Genomic DNA, 17,268 nt, shown 5'->3' with positions numbered 1-17,268 from the left:
GAGCTCCATTTTGGTCTCATCTTACCACAACACTTTCACCCAGTTCTCCTCTGAATCAATCAGATGTTCATTGGCAAACTTCAGATGGGCATGTATATGTGCTTTCTTGAGCAGGGGGACCTTGCGGGCGCTGCAGGATTTCAGTCCTTCACGGCGTAGTGTGTTACCAATTGTTTTCTTGGTGACTATGGTCCCAGCTGCCTTGAGATCATTGACAAGATCCTCCCGTGTAGTTCTGGGCTGATTTCTTATCGTTCTCATGATCATTGCAACTCCACGAGGTGAGATCTTTCATGGAGCCCCAGGCCGAGGGAGATTGACAGTTCTTTTGTGTTTCTTCCATTTGCGAATAATCACACCAACTGTTGTCACCTTCTCACCAAGCTGCTTGGCGATGGTCTTGTAGCCCATTCCAGCCTTGTGTAGGTCTACAATCTTGTCCCTGACATCCTTGTAGAGCTCTTTGGTCTTGGCCATGGTGGAGAGTTTGGAATCTGATTGATTGCTTCTGTGGACAGGTGTCTTTTATACAGGTAACAAACTGAGATTAGGAGCAATCCCTTTAAGAGTGTGCTCCTAATCTCAGCTCGTTACCTGTATAAAAGACACCTGGGAGCCGGAAATCTTTCTGATTGAGAGGGGGTCAAATACTTATTTCCCTCATTAAAATGCAAATCAATTTATAACATTTTTGACATGCGTTTTTCTGGATTGTTTTGTTGTTATTCTGTCTCTCACTGTTCAATTAAACCTACCATTAAAATTATAGACTGATCATTTCTTTGTCAGTGGGCAAACGTACAAAATCAGCAGGGGATCAAATACTTTTTTCCCTCACTGTATGTCCTCTTTCGTTGGCCTAGTCTTGTTAAATGTTTTTAGAATGTATAGTTTTTTTAAATACAGTGTGCGTTATGTGGGGCGAACAGAATGGGGATTGCACACTGTGTAACTCAGTGGGGGGTTCTATGACTCTATTATCAGGTGTGGGTCTCTGGACCATGTGCAGTGAATTTGCATGTTTGTACAATTGGTTTTCATTGGGCTAGGCCAGGTTTTCAGTGAAGTAGTAGTAGAACCTTGTATGTCCAGTTCTCCTTAACCGTATACTTCACTAGTGTGTAGTGTCACTTTTAAGCGTGTTATCGCACTTAATAGCTTGTGTGCCTTACACCTTCTTCAGTTCATTGCAGCACCTCTGATTGGGTTACAGAGATTGCAGGAATTTAGTAGGTTGCCTAGCATTGCATGCACGCTGTTTTATGAAATTGTGTAGTTAATAAAGATCATTGTTTGCTATATATCTTTGTTGAGTTTTGGTGTCCTATCCTCTGACACCGGACCATTCCGGTCAAACAAAGGTGATGGCAGTGTCACGCTACTCTGCTCAATACAGTACTTGCCCGACCTCCTAGGTGGTCTATTACGATAGGAACAATAGCATGTTAGCCTTATAAATATCTAAATCACTGTAAGTCATCAGGCAACATCCTCTGTTGCTCAGTTTGTAGAGCATGGCGCATGCCTGGGTCGTGTGTTCGATCCCTGCTGTATGGATGCACTACTATAAAAGTGTCTGCTAAATGGAATATATTGTTATATTACAACATCTCTCTTTCTGTGGTCTTATTCATGTTTGATGTATTATAATGACTCCGCCTAGGGCATATTATTTGAACTGAAACACATGTGCTCGGCCAGACAGACAAGGCTGTACATCATACCTTCTTGCCAAGACACTTTGATGGGTTCTCTGTTACAGAATGCCCCTTTCCTCTTCCGTGCTATGTACATCTTGTCCTCCTGGCAGCTGTAAACAATGCCAAACTCTGAGTCAAATACAGAGCATAGAGAGAAGGTTAACTTAAAGTGCGAAGTTTCATTTTCTACAAAGTTTCTACTGTAGAAATAAGAAAACAAAGCCTGCTGAATTCCTGCTACAGAGTTATTATTGTGTTATAAATCTCATGATGTTGCCAAACACAGCAAAACTTTACTTCACAGCAAAACTAATCGACACAAGACGGGAATCTGAGGTAAAAGAAAAGAGAAAATGTGTTAAGGCATTAAATAAGTGAACTCCTATAGGAAGTAAGCACATGATAATTTCAATTAAAACCTACTTTTCCTCAAACCCTTGAGGTCACTCCAGGAAGGCTGTAGCTGCTCTGGTTATGAGGACATTAGATGCTTTCAACCTATGTTAGACTACAGTGCCTAGCAAAAGTATTCAGACCCCTTGGTTTTCTTCGCATTTTATTGTGTTGCAAAGGATGATTAAAATTGATTTGTCCTTTTTTGTCAACAATCTACACAAAATACTCTGTAATGTCAAAGTGGAAGGATATATATATATATATATATTTTTTAAGATCAATAAAAATGTAATAACTAAAATATAGTGCTTAAGTACTCCCCTCTCTCTCCAGATGAAATCTTGCGACTTGTGACGGCCGGCCGCCCAACAACCTGCCCGCTTGACCCTATCCCCTCCTCTCTTCTCCAGACCATTTCCGGAGACCTTCTCCCTTACCTCACCTCGCTCATCAACTCATCCTTGACCGCTGGCCATGTCCCTTCCGTCTTCAAGAGAGCGAGAGTTGCACCCCTCCTCAAAAAACCTACACTCGATCCCTCCGATGTCAACAACTACAGACCAGTATCCCTTCTTTCTTTTCTCTCCGAAACTCTTGAACATGCCGTCTCTAGCCAACTCTCCTGCTATCTCTCTCAGAATGACCTTCTTGATCAAAACCAGTCAGGTTTCAAGACTGGTCATTCAACTGAGACTGCTCTTCTCTGTGTCACAGAGGCTCTCCGCACTGCTAAAGCTAACTCTCTCTCCTCTGCTCTTATCCTTCTAGACCTAGCCGCTGCCTTTGATACTGTGAACCATCAGATCCTCCTCTCCACCCTCTCCGAGTTGGGCATCTCCGGCGCTGCTCACTCTTGGATTGCGTCCTACCTGACAGGTCGCTCCTACCAGGTGGCGTGGCGAGAGTCTGTCTCCGCACCACGTGCTCTCACCACTGGTGTCCCCAGGGCTCAGTTCTAGGCCCTCTCCTATTCTCTCTATACACCAAGTCACTTGGCTCTGTCATATCCTCACATGGTCTCTCCTATCATTGCTACGCAGACGACACACAATTAATTTTCTCCTTTCCCCCTTCTGATAACCAGGTGGCGAATCGCATCTCTGCATGTCTGGCAGACATGTCAGTGTGGATGTCGGATCACCACCTCAAGCTGAACCTCGTCAAGACGGAGCTGTTCTTCCTCCCGGGGAAGGACTGCCCGCTCCATGATCTCGCCATCACGGTTGACAACTCCATTGTGTCCTCCTCCCAGAGTGCAAAGAGCCTTGGCGTGACCCTGGGCAACACCCTGTCATTCTCCGCTAACATCAAAGCGGTGACCCGATCCTGCAGGTTCATGCTCTACAACATTCGCAGAGTACGACCCTACCTTACACAGAAAGCGGCACAGGTCCTAATCCAGGCACTTGTCATCTCCCGTCTGGATTACTGCAACTCGCTGTTGGCTGGGCTCCCTGCCTGTGCCATTAAACCCCTACAACTTATCCAGAACGCCGCAGCCCGTCTGGTGTTCGACCTTCCCAAGTTCTCTCATGTCACCCCGCTCCTCCGCACGTTCCACTGGCTTCCAGTTGAGGCTCGCATCTACTACAAGACCATGGTGCTTGCCTACGGAGCTGTGAGGTGAACGGCACCTCCTTACCTTCAGGCTCTGATCAGACCCTATACCCAAACGAGGGCACTACGTTCATCCACCTCTGGCCTGCTAGCTCCCCTACCTCTACGGAAGCACAGTTCCCGCTCAGCCCAGTCAAAGCTATTTGCTGCTCTGGCACCCCAATGGTGGAACAAGCTCCCCCACGACGCCAGGACAGCGGAGTCACTGACCACCTTCTGGAGACACTTGAAACCCTACCTTTTTAAGGAATACCTGGAATAGTATAAAGTAATCCTGGGATTTCTTCACATTTTATTGTTACAAAGTTGGAACAATCTACACAAAGTGGACGATTTCTATAATTTTTTTTGTAAAGATTGATAGAAATTAAATAACTACAATATAGTCGTTGCATAAGTATTCAACCCCCTGAGTCAATATATGTTAGAAACACCTTTGGCAGCAATTACAGCGGAGTCCTCATTGGTAAGAGGCAATTTATGCTTCATCTGAAAAATGTTGTGGCCGGACTGTATGGATGGTGTGACGCAATTGCGAAGCCTCCGGAGATACACAGAGGCCTCCGGAGGCACCGCTCAAATTTTGTAACAATGCGAAGGGCTGCAGATATTTTTTGGTACCCTTCCACAGATCTGTGCCGACACAATCCTGTCTTGGAGCTCTGCGGACAATTCCTTCAACCTCATGGCTTGGTTTTTGCTCTGACATGCACTGTCAACTGTGGGACCTTATATAGACAGGTGTGTGCCTTTCCAAATCATGTCCAATCAATAGAATTTAACACAGGTGGACTCCAATCAAGTTGTAGAAACATCTCAAGGATGATCAATGGAAACAGGATGCACCTGAGCTCAATTTCAAGAATCATAGCAAAGGGTCTGAATACTTATGTAAATAAGGTATCTGTTTTTTTTTAAATACATTTGCAAAAAATTCTAAAAAACTGTTTCGCTTTGTTATCATGGGGTTTTGTGCGTAGATTGATGAGGAAAACAATTAATTTCATCAATTTTAAAATAAGGCTGTAACATAACAAAATGTGGAAAAAGGGAAGGGGTTGAATACACTGTATATTGCTAACAATGCAAGCGTAGGGGGATTCCCCAAGTAGGTCTCAAACCCAGGCCACCAGGCCCGATGACATATTGGGCCAATACAGTTAAGCCCTGTCCAGAAGCAAACCCTAACCCCTTCTCCCTAGTGCCTAGGCACTTGTGTTGCTCTGAAACAACTGGATCGGTGTAAGCAAAAGAGTGAATGCACTTTGAAGTAAATCTTAGCTCTTTTAAAAGTACGCTCAATAAATGTATTTCATTTTATTTCACCCAAAACGTTTTGCAGGGAGTTCCATTGAGATTTAGATCTATTTTACAAGGCAGCCCTGCACATACACAACCTTATAAATACAACATAATACAAATATTGATCATAGTGATTCGGGAATATCATTAGAATAGGTTAATATGCCCCACCAACATTAGACAATTATACAGAAAGCACTTAAATTGCTGAATTAAGTAAATCAAATCAATGATGAGAGTATAGTCAGATTAACTGACACCTGGTGGCGTAGCAGGAACATCAGAGTACTGTGAACCAAGAGGTTCAAATCCCACGTGAGGACACACCAAAATATAGTTTTTGGTGGAGTTTTCCTTTAAGGAAACAGTCGTTGCACAGCATTGGAACATTCCTATGAAAACGTTAGGTAATGACCTAATAAGACTTAAGGGAATATTCTCTTATGTTGTGGTAACGTTTGTTGTTAGCTGGGGTGTGTGTGATGGTACGCTAGTCCTCGGTGTATTCCTTTCCCTTCCTACAGGGGATTCTTTGATCACCTAGGACATGCACGCTGCAATGGTTCTACTGCTGGCTATGATCAGCATCCTGGATATCAGGTAAAATGGTCCTCCAGGGTAGGAGAACAATAAAATATAAAGATATTATAGCAAGTGGTCTGCAAGTAAAGCAAGTGATGATGGATACAGTGGGGGAAAAAAGTATTTAGTCAGCCACCAATTGTGCAAGTTCTCCCACTTAAAAAGATGAGAGAGGCCTGTAATTTTCATCATAGGTACACGTCAACTATGACAGACAAATTGAGAATTTTTTTTCCAGAAAATCACATTGTAGGATTTTTAATGAATTTATTTGCAAATTATGGTGGAAAATAAGTATTTGGTCACCTACAAACAAGCAAGATTTCTGGCTCTCACAGACCTGTAACTTCTTCTTTAAGAGGCTCCTCTGTCCTCCACTCGTTACCTGTATTAATGGCACCTGTTTAAACTTGTTATGAGTATAAAAGACACCTGTCCACAACCTCAAACAGTCACACTCCAAACTCCACTATGGCCAAGACCAAAGAGCTGTCAAAGGACACCAGAAACAAAATTGTAGACCTGCACCAGGCTGGGAAGACTGAATCTGCAATAGGTAAGCAGCTTGGTTTGAAGAAATCAACTGTGGGAGCAATTATTAGGAAATGGAAGACATACTGATAATCTCCCTCGATCTGGGGCTCCACGCAAGATCTCACCCCGTGGGGTCAAAATGATCACAAGAACGGTGAGCAAAAATCCCAGAACCACACGGGGGGACCTAGTGAATGACCTGCAGAGAGCTGGGACCAAAGTAACAAAGCCTACCATCAGTAACACACTACGCTGCCAGGGACTCAAATCCTGCAGTGCGAGACGTGTCCCCCTGCTTAATCCAGTACATGTCCAGGCACGTCTGAAGTTTGCTAGAGTGCATTTGGATGATCCAGAAGAGGATTGGGAGAATGTCATATGGTCAGATGAAACCAAAATATAACTTTTTGGTAAAAACTCAATTCGTCGTGTTTGGAGGACAAAGAATGCTGAGTTACATCCAAAGAACACCATACCTACTGTGAAGCATGGGGGTGGAAACATCATGCTTTGGGGCTGTTTTTCTGCAAAGGGACCAGGACGACTGATCCGTGTAAAGGAAAGAATGAATGGGGCCATGTATCGTGAGATTTTGAGCGAAAACCTCCTTCCATCAGCAAGGGCATTGAAGATGAAACGTGGCTGGGTCTTTCAGCATGACAATGATCCCAAACACACTGCCCGGGCAACGAAGGAGTGGCTTCGTAAGAAGCATTTCAAGGTCCTGGAGTGGCCTAGCCAGTCTCCAGATCTCAACCCCATAGAAAATCTTTGGAGGGAGTTGAAAGTCCGTGTTGCCCAGCGACAGCCCCAAAACATCACTGCTCTAGAGGAGATCTGTATGGAGGAATGGGCCAAAATACCAGCAACAGTGTGTGAAAACCTTGTGAAGACTTACAGAAAACGTTTGACCTGTGTCATTGCCAACAAAGGGTATATAACAAAGTATTGAGAAACTTTTGTTATTGACCAAATACTTATTTTCCACCATAATTTGCAAATAAATTCATTCAAAATCCTACAATGTGATTTTCTGGATTTATTTTTCTCATTTTGTCTGTCATAGTTGACGTGTACCTATGATGAAAATTACAGGCCTCTCTCATCTTTTTTAAGTGGGAGAACTTGCACAATTGGTGGCTGACTAAATACTTTTTTTCCCCACTGTATATAGTTACTAAGATCAATTAAATAATTTACTCACAGGAGGCCTTGATCATATACAATCTATAATCAACACTTTTTCACAGAAGCCCGCCACTTCCTGGTTACAACTCAATGTCCAGTAAGTACTATCATGTAGTAGATCCTGTAGTAGCATGGCTGCAGTGCATAGTGACTCACCTCAGATATCTATGATATGGCTGCAGTGCACAGTGACTCACCTCAGGTGTCCATAATGACACCCCCAGCCTCTCTAATGATGTCAGCTCCTCCAGCCATGTCCCAGCAGTGGATGCCCATGTGGTAGTAGGCATCAACCGCCCCACACGCCACCAGGCACATGTTGACCGCCGGACTGACCGGCGAGCGGATGTTATAGTAGTGTAGTGTAGCTGTGGAACAGCTTGTAAGGGAGGACGTCAATAAATCATTAACTAATTTCTCACACCTGTGCCTGTTTGCAAGACACTGCCCGGGACTCTGAGAAACTGATATAAGGCAGAGCCGAGAGCACAGGCAGGTCTTGGCGGGGGAGTTGTGCTTTGATTAACGTTGAGCTTGTAGCCTTTGCTAGTATCTGCATTGCACTCAATTTAACGGGGGATGTTGTCATTCACTGCTGGGTAGGGCAGCCAGCGACGAAGACAGGTAGTGAGGGGGAATTTGGGGAACCAGATAAGATAGTGGGTTTGCTCCCCGACTTTTGGGAAGAGACAGCTGCAAGCAGTTGTAGCGTGTACTTGGACATGCAAATTAATTAGCTAAGCTTTATCAGTATTTGTAAACAGAGCGCACTGTGAGTGTAGTGCGCTCCTCTATTCTACATAATTAATCAGGCTAAACCCTACGGTGATCAACCTGAATCCGAGTATAGCCTATTTGTTGTTCCTGTCCAGTTCAGTACACCGTGGATATGTATCCACTGTCGGTCTGCCACTAACCATATTAACCTGCCCAACAGGGGTGCACATGCCCAGACCCCATGGGGGTGGGTCCCGTCAGCTGGGAGAGGTAATTGTTTTTAATTTGTACATTTAAATGTTCAATGTTATGTCTACAGTGAGGGAAAAAAGTATTTGATCACCTGCTGATTTTTTACGTTTGCCCACTGACAAAGAAATGATCAGTCTATAATTTTAATGGTAGTTTTATTTGAACAGTGAGAGACAGAATAACAACAAAGAAATCCAGAAAAACGCATGTCAAAAATGTTATAAATTGATTTGCATTTTAATGAGGGAAATAAGTATTTGACCCCTCTGCAAAACATGACTTAGTTACTTGGTGGCAAAGCCCTTGTTGGCAATCACAGAGGTCATACGTTTCTTGTAGTTGGCCACCAGGTTTGCACACATCTCAGGAGGGATTTTGTCCCACTCCTCTTTGCAGATTTTTTCCAAGTCATTAAGGTTTCGAGGCTGACGTTTGGCAACTCGAACCTTCAACTCCCTCCACAGATTTTCTATGGGATTAAGGTCTGGAGACTGGCTAGGCCACTCCAGGACCTTCATGTGCTTCTTCTTGAGCCACTCCTTTGTTGTCTTGGCCGTGTGTTTTGGGTCATTGTCATGCTGCATTGTCATGCGGATTCAACTCCCTCCACAGATTTTCTATGGGATTAAGGTCTGGAGACTGGCTAGGCCACTCCAGGACCTTCATGTGCTTCTTCTTGAGCCACTCCTTTGTTGTCTTGGCCGTGTGTTTTGGGTCATTGTCATGCTGGAATACCCATCCACGACCCATTTTCAATGCCCTGGCTGAGGGAAGGAGGTTCTCCGTCAAGATTTGACGGTACATGGCCCCATCCATCGTCCCTTTGATGCGGTGAAGTTGTCCTGTCCCCTTAGCAGAAAAACACCCCCAAAGCATAATGTTTCCACCTCCATGTTTTACAGGGGGGATGGTGTTCTTGGGGTCATAGGCAGCATTCCTCCTCCTCCAAACATGGCGAGTTGAGTTGATGCCAAAGAGCTCCATTTTGGTCTCATCTTACCACAACACTTTCACCCAGTTCTCCTCTGAATCAATCAGATGTTCATTGGCAAACTTCAGATGGGCATGTATATGTGCTTTCTTGAGCAGGGGGACCTTGCGGGCGCTGCAGGATTTCAGTCCTTCACGGCGTAGTGTGTTACCAATTGTTTTCTTGGTGACTATGGTCCCAGCTGCCTTGAGATCATTGACAAGATCCTCCCGTGTAGTTCTGGGCTGATTTCTTACCGTTCTCATGATCATTGCAACTCCACGAGGTGAGATCTTTCATGGAGCCCCAGGCCGAGGGAGATTGACAGTTCTTTTGTGTTTCTTCCATTTGCGAATAATCACACCAACTGTTGTCACCTTCTCACCAAGCTGCTTGGCGATGGTCTTGTAGCCCATTCCAGCCTTGTGTAGGTCTACAATCTTGTCCCTGACATCCTTGTAGAGCTCTTTGGTCTTGGCCATGGTGGAGAGTTTGGAATCTGATTGATTGCTTCTGTGGACAGGTGTCTTTTATACAGGTAACAAACTGAGATTAGGAGCAATCCCTTTAAGAGTGTGCTCCTAATCTCAGCTCGTTACCTGTATAAAAGACACCTGGGAGCCGGAAATCTTTCTGATTGAGAGGGGGTCAAATACTTATTTCCCTCATTAAAATGCAAATCAATTTATAACATTTTTGACATGCGTTTTTCTGGATTGTTTTGTTGTTATTCTGTCTCTCACTGTTCAATTAAACCTACCATTAAAATTATAGACTGATCATTTCTTTGTCAGTGGGCAAACGTACAAAATCAGCAGGGGATCAAATACTTTTTTCCCTCACTGTATGTCCTCTTTCGTTGGCCTAGTCTTGTTAAATGTTTTTAGAATGTATAGTTTTTTTAAATACAGTGTGCGTTATGTGGGGCGAACAGAATGGGGATTGCACACTGTGTAACTCAGTGGGGGGTTCTATGACTCTATTATCAGGTGTGGGTCTCTGGACCATGTGCAGTGAATTTGCATGTTTGTACAATTGGTTTTCATTGGGCTAGGCCAGGTTTTCAGTGAAGTAGTAGTAGAACCTTGTATGTCCAGTTCTCCTTAACCGTATACTTCACTAGTGTGTAGTGTCACTTTTAAGCGTGTTATCGCACTTAATAGCTTGTGTGCCTTACACCTTCTTCAGTTCATTGCAGCACCTCTGATTGGGTTACAGAGATTGCAGGAATTTAGTAGGTTGCCTAGCATTGCATGCACGCTGTTTTATGAAATTGTGTAGTTAATAAAGATCATTGTTTGCTATATATCTTTGTTGAGTTTTGGTGTCCTATCCTCTGACACCGGACCATTCCGGTCAAACAAAGGTGATGGCAGTGTCACGCTACTCTGCTCAATACAGTACTTGCCCGACCTCCTAGGTGGTCTATTACGATAGGAACAATAGCATGTTAGCCTTATAAATATCTAAATCACTGTAAGTCATCAGGCAACATCCTCTGTTGCTCAGTTTGTAGAGCATGGCGCATGCCTGGGTCGTGTGTTCGATCCCTGCTGTATGGATGCACTACTATAAAAGTGTCTGCTAAATGGAATATATTGTTATATTACAACATCTCTCTTTCTGTGGTCTTATTCATGTTTGATGTATTATAATGACTCCGCCTAGGGCATATTATTTGAACTGAAACACATGTGCTCGGCCAGACAGACAAGGCTGTACATCATACCTTCTTGCCAAGACACTTTGATGGGTTCTCTGTTACAGAATGCCCCTTTCCTCTTCCGTGCTATGTACATCTTGTCCTCCTGGCAGCTGTAAACAATGCCAAACTCTGAGTCAAATACAGAGCATAGAGAGAAGGTTAACTTAAAGTGCGAAGTTTCATTTTCTACAAAGTTTCTACTGTAGAAATAAGAAAACAAAGCCTGCTGAATTCCTGCTACAGAGTTATTATTGTGTTATAAATCTCATGATGTTGCCAAACACAGCAAAACTTTACTTCACAGCAAAACTAATCGACACAAGACGGGAATCTGAGGTAAAAGAAAAGAGAAAATGTGTTAAGGCATTAAATAAGTGAACTCCTATAGGAAGTAAGCACATGATAATTTCAATTAAAACCTACTTTTCCTCAAACCCTTGAGGTCACTCCAGGAAGGCTGTAGCTGCTCTGGTTATGAGGACATTAGATGCTTTCAACCTATGTTAGACTACAGTGCCTAGCAAAAGTATTCAGACCCCTTGGTTTTCTTCGCATTTTATTGTGTTGCAAAGGATGATTAAAATTGATTTGTCCTTTTTTGTCAACAATCTACACAAAATACTCTGTAATGTCAAAGTGGAAGGATATATATATATATATATATATATTTTTTTTTAAAGATCAATAAAAATGTAATAACTAAAATATAGTGCTTAAGTATTCAGCTCCCTGAGTCAATACATGCTAGAAACACCTTTGGCATCGATTACAGCTGTGTCTTCTTGGGTAAGTCAATAATAGCTTTGCACACATGGATTGTGCAATATTTGCCCATTATTATTTTCAAAACTCTTCAAGCTCTGTCTCAAGATGTTGGAGATCATGGCTAGACAGCAATTTGGAAGTCTTGCCATAGATTTTCAAGCAGATTTAACTAAAAACTTTAACTTGGCTACTCAGGAACATTCACTGTTTTTTGGTAAGCAACTCCGGTGTAGATTTGGCCTTGTGTTGTAGGTTATCGTCCTGCTGAAATGTGAATTCCTCTCCCAGTCGCTGGTGTAAAGCAGACTGAAGCAGGTATTCCTCAAGGATTTTGCCTGTGCTTCGCTCCATCCCGTTTCTTTTTATCTTGGAAAAATGCTGCAGTATTTGCCGAAGTCAAGCATAACCCTACCATGATGCAGCCACCACCATGCTTAAAAATGAGGTGGCAGTTACTCAGTGATGTGTTGGATTTGCCCCAAACATAGGTCTTTGCATTCAGGCCAAAAAGTATATTCCTTTGTTGTGTTTTTTGGCTGTATTACTTTAGTGCCTTGTTGCATACAAGATATATGTTTTGGAATATTTATATTCTGTGTATTTGTATTCTTCTTTTCCCTCTGTCATCTAGGTCATTATTGTGGAGTCACTACAATGTTGTTGATCCATATTCAGTTTTCTCCCATCACAGCCATTGAACTCTGTAACTGTTTTAAAATCACGAAGGTCAAGCTAAATCAAGCACAACTCAACAATTATTTGCATTTGATCCAGGTCTGGTTCCTAAGTGCCTGAAAGGTGCTGTACTATGCTTATGTCTCTGATATTCACTAAGCATACACTGGTCTTCAAAATAATTGTAATTACAACAAGATACAGTATCTTATGATATCTCCGACTATCTCTGGATAGTGCCAATACATTACTGAGATATTCCCGGTATCTTGATGCCAGCTTCCTGTAAATTACTGTAATTTCAAAGCAATGAAACACAGTACAATACTGTAAAAGTGACTATTAAACTGTATTTTTACAGTATTTTACTGTAATTACAAGGGATTGGAGCAAGCAGGTTGGCTGATAAAAATGTGTATATTGCAGCATATTAATGAATACTAGGTGTTTTACATTACTTGCACTTCTAGAGGCCTAAACAAAGGCTTCCAAACTGGCTGTGATTACAGGGCAAAACATATCAAATGGACATGGTTAAATATTAAACCATTAAAGGTCAATTTATTAGATTTTTCCCAGATTCATTACAGGTTAAAATTTCAAATCAAATGTAATTCAACTTGAACAATAATAAACAATTCAAACAATAAATAATCAATCCAACTTAAGTTAATCAAAAGAAAAACAAACTATTACCAAAAAACAACAAACAAATGCATTCATACAAATAACATGTAACAATCATCAATCTGTCCATTTGTCAGTCAGTCAGTCATGTTTGGTCTGGTGGAGTGGTTGACGTTGTGTTTGTGTTGAGGGAGGGGTGGGGTCTGAGCTGGCAGTTGCTGGATGAAGGTGGCAGTTGTGGTTGGTCGAGGGTTGGTGCTGGTGTTGGGACTGGTACCGGGAAAACCTGGGTTGGAGATCATGCTGGTACCAGGGCTGGAAAACCTGGGGTTGGTGCTGGGTCTGCAGAGTGGAGGAAGGACAACCTGAGGAGCAAGCATACCCGCAAGGGAGACCTAGAACCGGAGGTCAATTGTGGCACTCCCCAGTGGTCTGTTCGCTCCGGGTGAAGGTCTGGTGTTTGGTCCCTCCGCCTCGTCTGGTGGTCTGGTGGTGGAAACCGGGATCTAGATTGGTGCTGTGTCTGCAGAGAGGAATGCATTCGACCCAAATGTGTTTTCCGCATATAACCCAAACCCTCTGAATCAGAGGTGCTGGGGGCTGGCTTAATCGATGTCCACGATACCCGGGGAGCAGTTGTGGGGGGTTAACTGTCTTGCGCAAGGGCGGAATGGCAGATCTTTTTCACCTTGCCGGCATGGGGATTCGAATCAGCAACATTTCGGTTACTGGCCCAATGCTCTTAACCTCTCAGCTACCTGCCACATTCTACAGTATTTTATGTTAAAATTACAGAAAAGTCTTACAGTGTGCTGTAAAACACATTTACGGCATTTTACTGTGCATTCTATTGTTTTATAATTGAAATTACAGAAAAATCTTACAGTGTAACAAGCCACATGGGAATGACAAAAACCTAAGGAACATTGCTTCCTGTAGGCTTTCTATTACTCCCTTTCTATTAGTAATAATTTACAAGTTGTTAACAAATTGTTCTAAATAGAAATGGAGATGATCAATGTCAAACATTTTAGACATAACCTAGCTAGCGTGCTAACGTTAGTGCCAACTCAGACAACAAGCATGTATTCCCAGTACTAATTCACTGGCAAAATCAGCAAAGACTCAGGTAACCAGGTAACCACCCTATATATACATGATGATAACAATAATCGATTTGCCAGCAATGACCGTTTGAAAGCCACAACTTACTGTAGCTAGCTACGTGTTTCCCTTTTCCACTGGGCGAGTTCGGTTTGCATAGCCCGTTGCCCCGATTGGGAGGAGTTTGCCCATTTTAGACCATTCCATTGGTCCATAAGTGAAATCTCCACTCACCGGGGCCACCGGGCCATGCAAAACGAACTTGCCCATTGTCTGCTACAAGAACCGTGTCACGGTGCATCCTTTATTTAAAGGGGGAGATCAAGCTGATCCTAACTGTTCTTTTTTACATTTACATTTTAGTCATTTAGCAGACTCTCTTATCCAGAGCAACTTACAGTTAGTGAGGGCATACATTTTTCATACTGGCCCCCCGTGGGATTCGAACCCACAATCCTGGCGTTGCAAACGCCATGCTCTACCAACTGAACTACACAGGGCCAATTTCTATTTTGCCCTGTTTATCAAAAGTGTTGGAAAACCTTGTCAATAATCAACTGACTGGCTTTCTTGATGTCTATAGTATTATCTCTGGTATGCAATCTGGTTTCCACTCAGGTTATGGATGTGTCACTACATTCTATATGATGTCACCATTGCCCTTGATTCTAAGCAATGTTGTGCTGCTATTTTTATTGACTTGGCCAAAGCTTTTGATACGGTAGATCATTCCATTCTTGTGGGCCGGCCAAGGAGTATTGGTGTCTCTGAGGGGTCTTTAGCCTGGTTTGCTAACTACCTCTCTCAAAGAGTGCAGTGTATAAAGTCAGAACATCTGCTGTCTCAGCCACTGCCTGTCACCAAGGGAGTACCCCAAGTATCTTCTGAATTTACATCAACAACATAGCTCAGGCAGTAGGAAGCTCTCTCATCCATTTATATGCAGATGATACAGTCTCATACTCAGCTGGCCCCTCCCCGGATTTTGTGTTAAACGCTCTACAACAAAGCTTTCTTAGTGTCTAACAAGCTTTCTGCCCTTAACCTTGTTCTGAACACCTCCAAAACAAAGGTAATGTGGTTTGGTAAGAAGAATGCCCCTCTCCCCACCTGTGTGATTACTACCTCTGAGGGTTTAGAGCTTGAGGTAGTCACCTCATACAAGTACTTGGGAGTATGGCTAGACGGTACACTGTCCTCTCCGCACATATCAAAGCTGCAGGCTAAGGTTAAATCTAGACTTGGTTTCTTCTATCGTAATCGCTCCTCTTTCACCCCAGCTGCCAAACCAACCCTGATTCAGATGATAATCCTACCCATGCTAGATTACGGAGACGTAATTTATAGATCGGCAGGTAAGGGTGCTCTCGAGCGGCTAGATGTTCTTTACCATTCGGCCATCAGATTTGCCACCAATGCTCCTTATAGGACACATCACTGCACTCTATACTCCTCTGTAAACTGGTCATCTCTGTATACCCGTCGCAAGACCCCCTGGTTGATGCTTATTTATAAAACCCTCTTAGGCATCACTCCCCCCTATCTGAGATAACTACTGCAGCCCTCATCCTCCACATACAACACCCGTTCTGCCAGTCACATTCTGTTAAAGGTCCCCAAAGCACACACATCGCTGGGTCACTCCTCTTTTCAGTTCGCTGCAGCTAGCGACTGGAACGAGCTGCAAAAAACACTCAAACTGGACAGTTTTATCTCCATCTCTTCATTCAAAGACTCAATCATGGACACTCTTACTGACAGTTGTGGCTGCTTCGCGTGATGTATTGTTGTCTCTACCTTCTTGCCCTTTGTGCTGTTGTCTGTGCCCAATAATGTTTGTACCATGTTTTCTGCTGCTACCATGTTGTACTGCTGCCATGTTGTGTTGCTACCATGTTGTTGTCATGTTGTGTTGCTACCATGCTGTGTTGTCATGTGTTGCTGCCATGCAATGTTGCGTCTTAGGTCTCTCTTTATGTAGTGTTGTGGTGTCTGTCTTGTCGTGATGTGTGTTTTGTCCTATATTATTATTTATTTTTAATCCCAGCCCCCGTCCCCGTAGGAGGCCTTTTGCCTTTTGGTAGGCCGTCATTGTAAATAAGAATTTGTTCTTAACTGACTTGCCTAGTTAAATAAAGGCAACAACAAAAAAACTGTACTAGGGGAGGGCCTAGCTGAATAAACCACCACTATTGGTTCAACGGGATTATTGACAGTAAAAGCACCACTGAAGTGCTGAAATGTCATTCAGAGCAAAATGAAACTCCACCTACTAGGAAGTTAGTGTTTCTTGCATTAGGGCAGCAGGCATGACAGATACAAATGCATACACAGGATATACAAGAGAGTTTTGTAGTCGAGTCAATAAACCTCAAGGTCGAGTCCCAAGTCCCCTGTGCTCAAGTCTGATTCAAGTCACAAGTCCCTATGGCTGAAGTCCTTTTGTGTTTGGCTGGGGGGAGTTGAGCAGAGAATGTCTCAGACCGGGTGCGTTCTAGGAGAGGGCGCTGTGCGGATCTGGATATCACCCGACTGACATTTATTATTAAATGTTTTGGGGGATATGGTTCTCGTTGGTGCCTAGAAAGTGAGAACCTATCCCACCCTCTCTATATGTTGTCTTGTCTGTCTTTCCCCCTCCCTATTTTGTCCCATAACAGTAGAGTCCTTTAGAGGGAGTGGCAGAGCAGAGCCAAGGTTGGGTCCCATATTGTGTGCAGCACTCGAGTGAGATTGAAGTGCCTTTCCTTATTATAACTACTGTTGCAGTGCCAAATCAGAATAATTCTGTGTGCAGTGGTGTGAGATTTGTAGTGCCCATCACCATATTGTTGCAGTGTCACTTACACATGCCCCACACTTACCTGAGGGAGTAAGGGGGAGGGTAACCTACCTGAAGGGAGGCTCTATTATGTCTACACAGACCAGGAAATCATACAGTCTACTGTGGGGAAACAGGGTCCGATCCATGATTTGAAAATAAAGCATATTAAATCCTATGTTGGTGGAGTTAAATGGTGTTCATACTAAAACTGTCTACCAATCCATCTCGTGACAAATCCATAATAAACTGTTGTATTTGTTATGTTCGCTATGTAGCCCTTGTGAATTATTGTGTTCCTTTTGACTCATCA

Source organism: Coregonus clupeaformis, chromosome 7, assembly GCF_020615455.1.
Source record: "Coregonus clupeaformis isolate EN_2021a chromosome 7, ASM2061545v1, whole genome shotgun sequence".
Classification (NCBI taxonomy): Eukaryota; Metazoa; Chordata; class Actinopteri; order Salmoniformes; family Salmonidae; genus Coregonus; species Coregonus clupeaformis.
The sequence above is the reverse complement of the archived record's forward strand: the minus strand, read 5'-3'. Positions refer to the sequence as shown.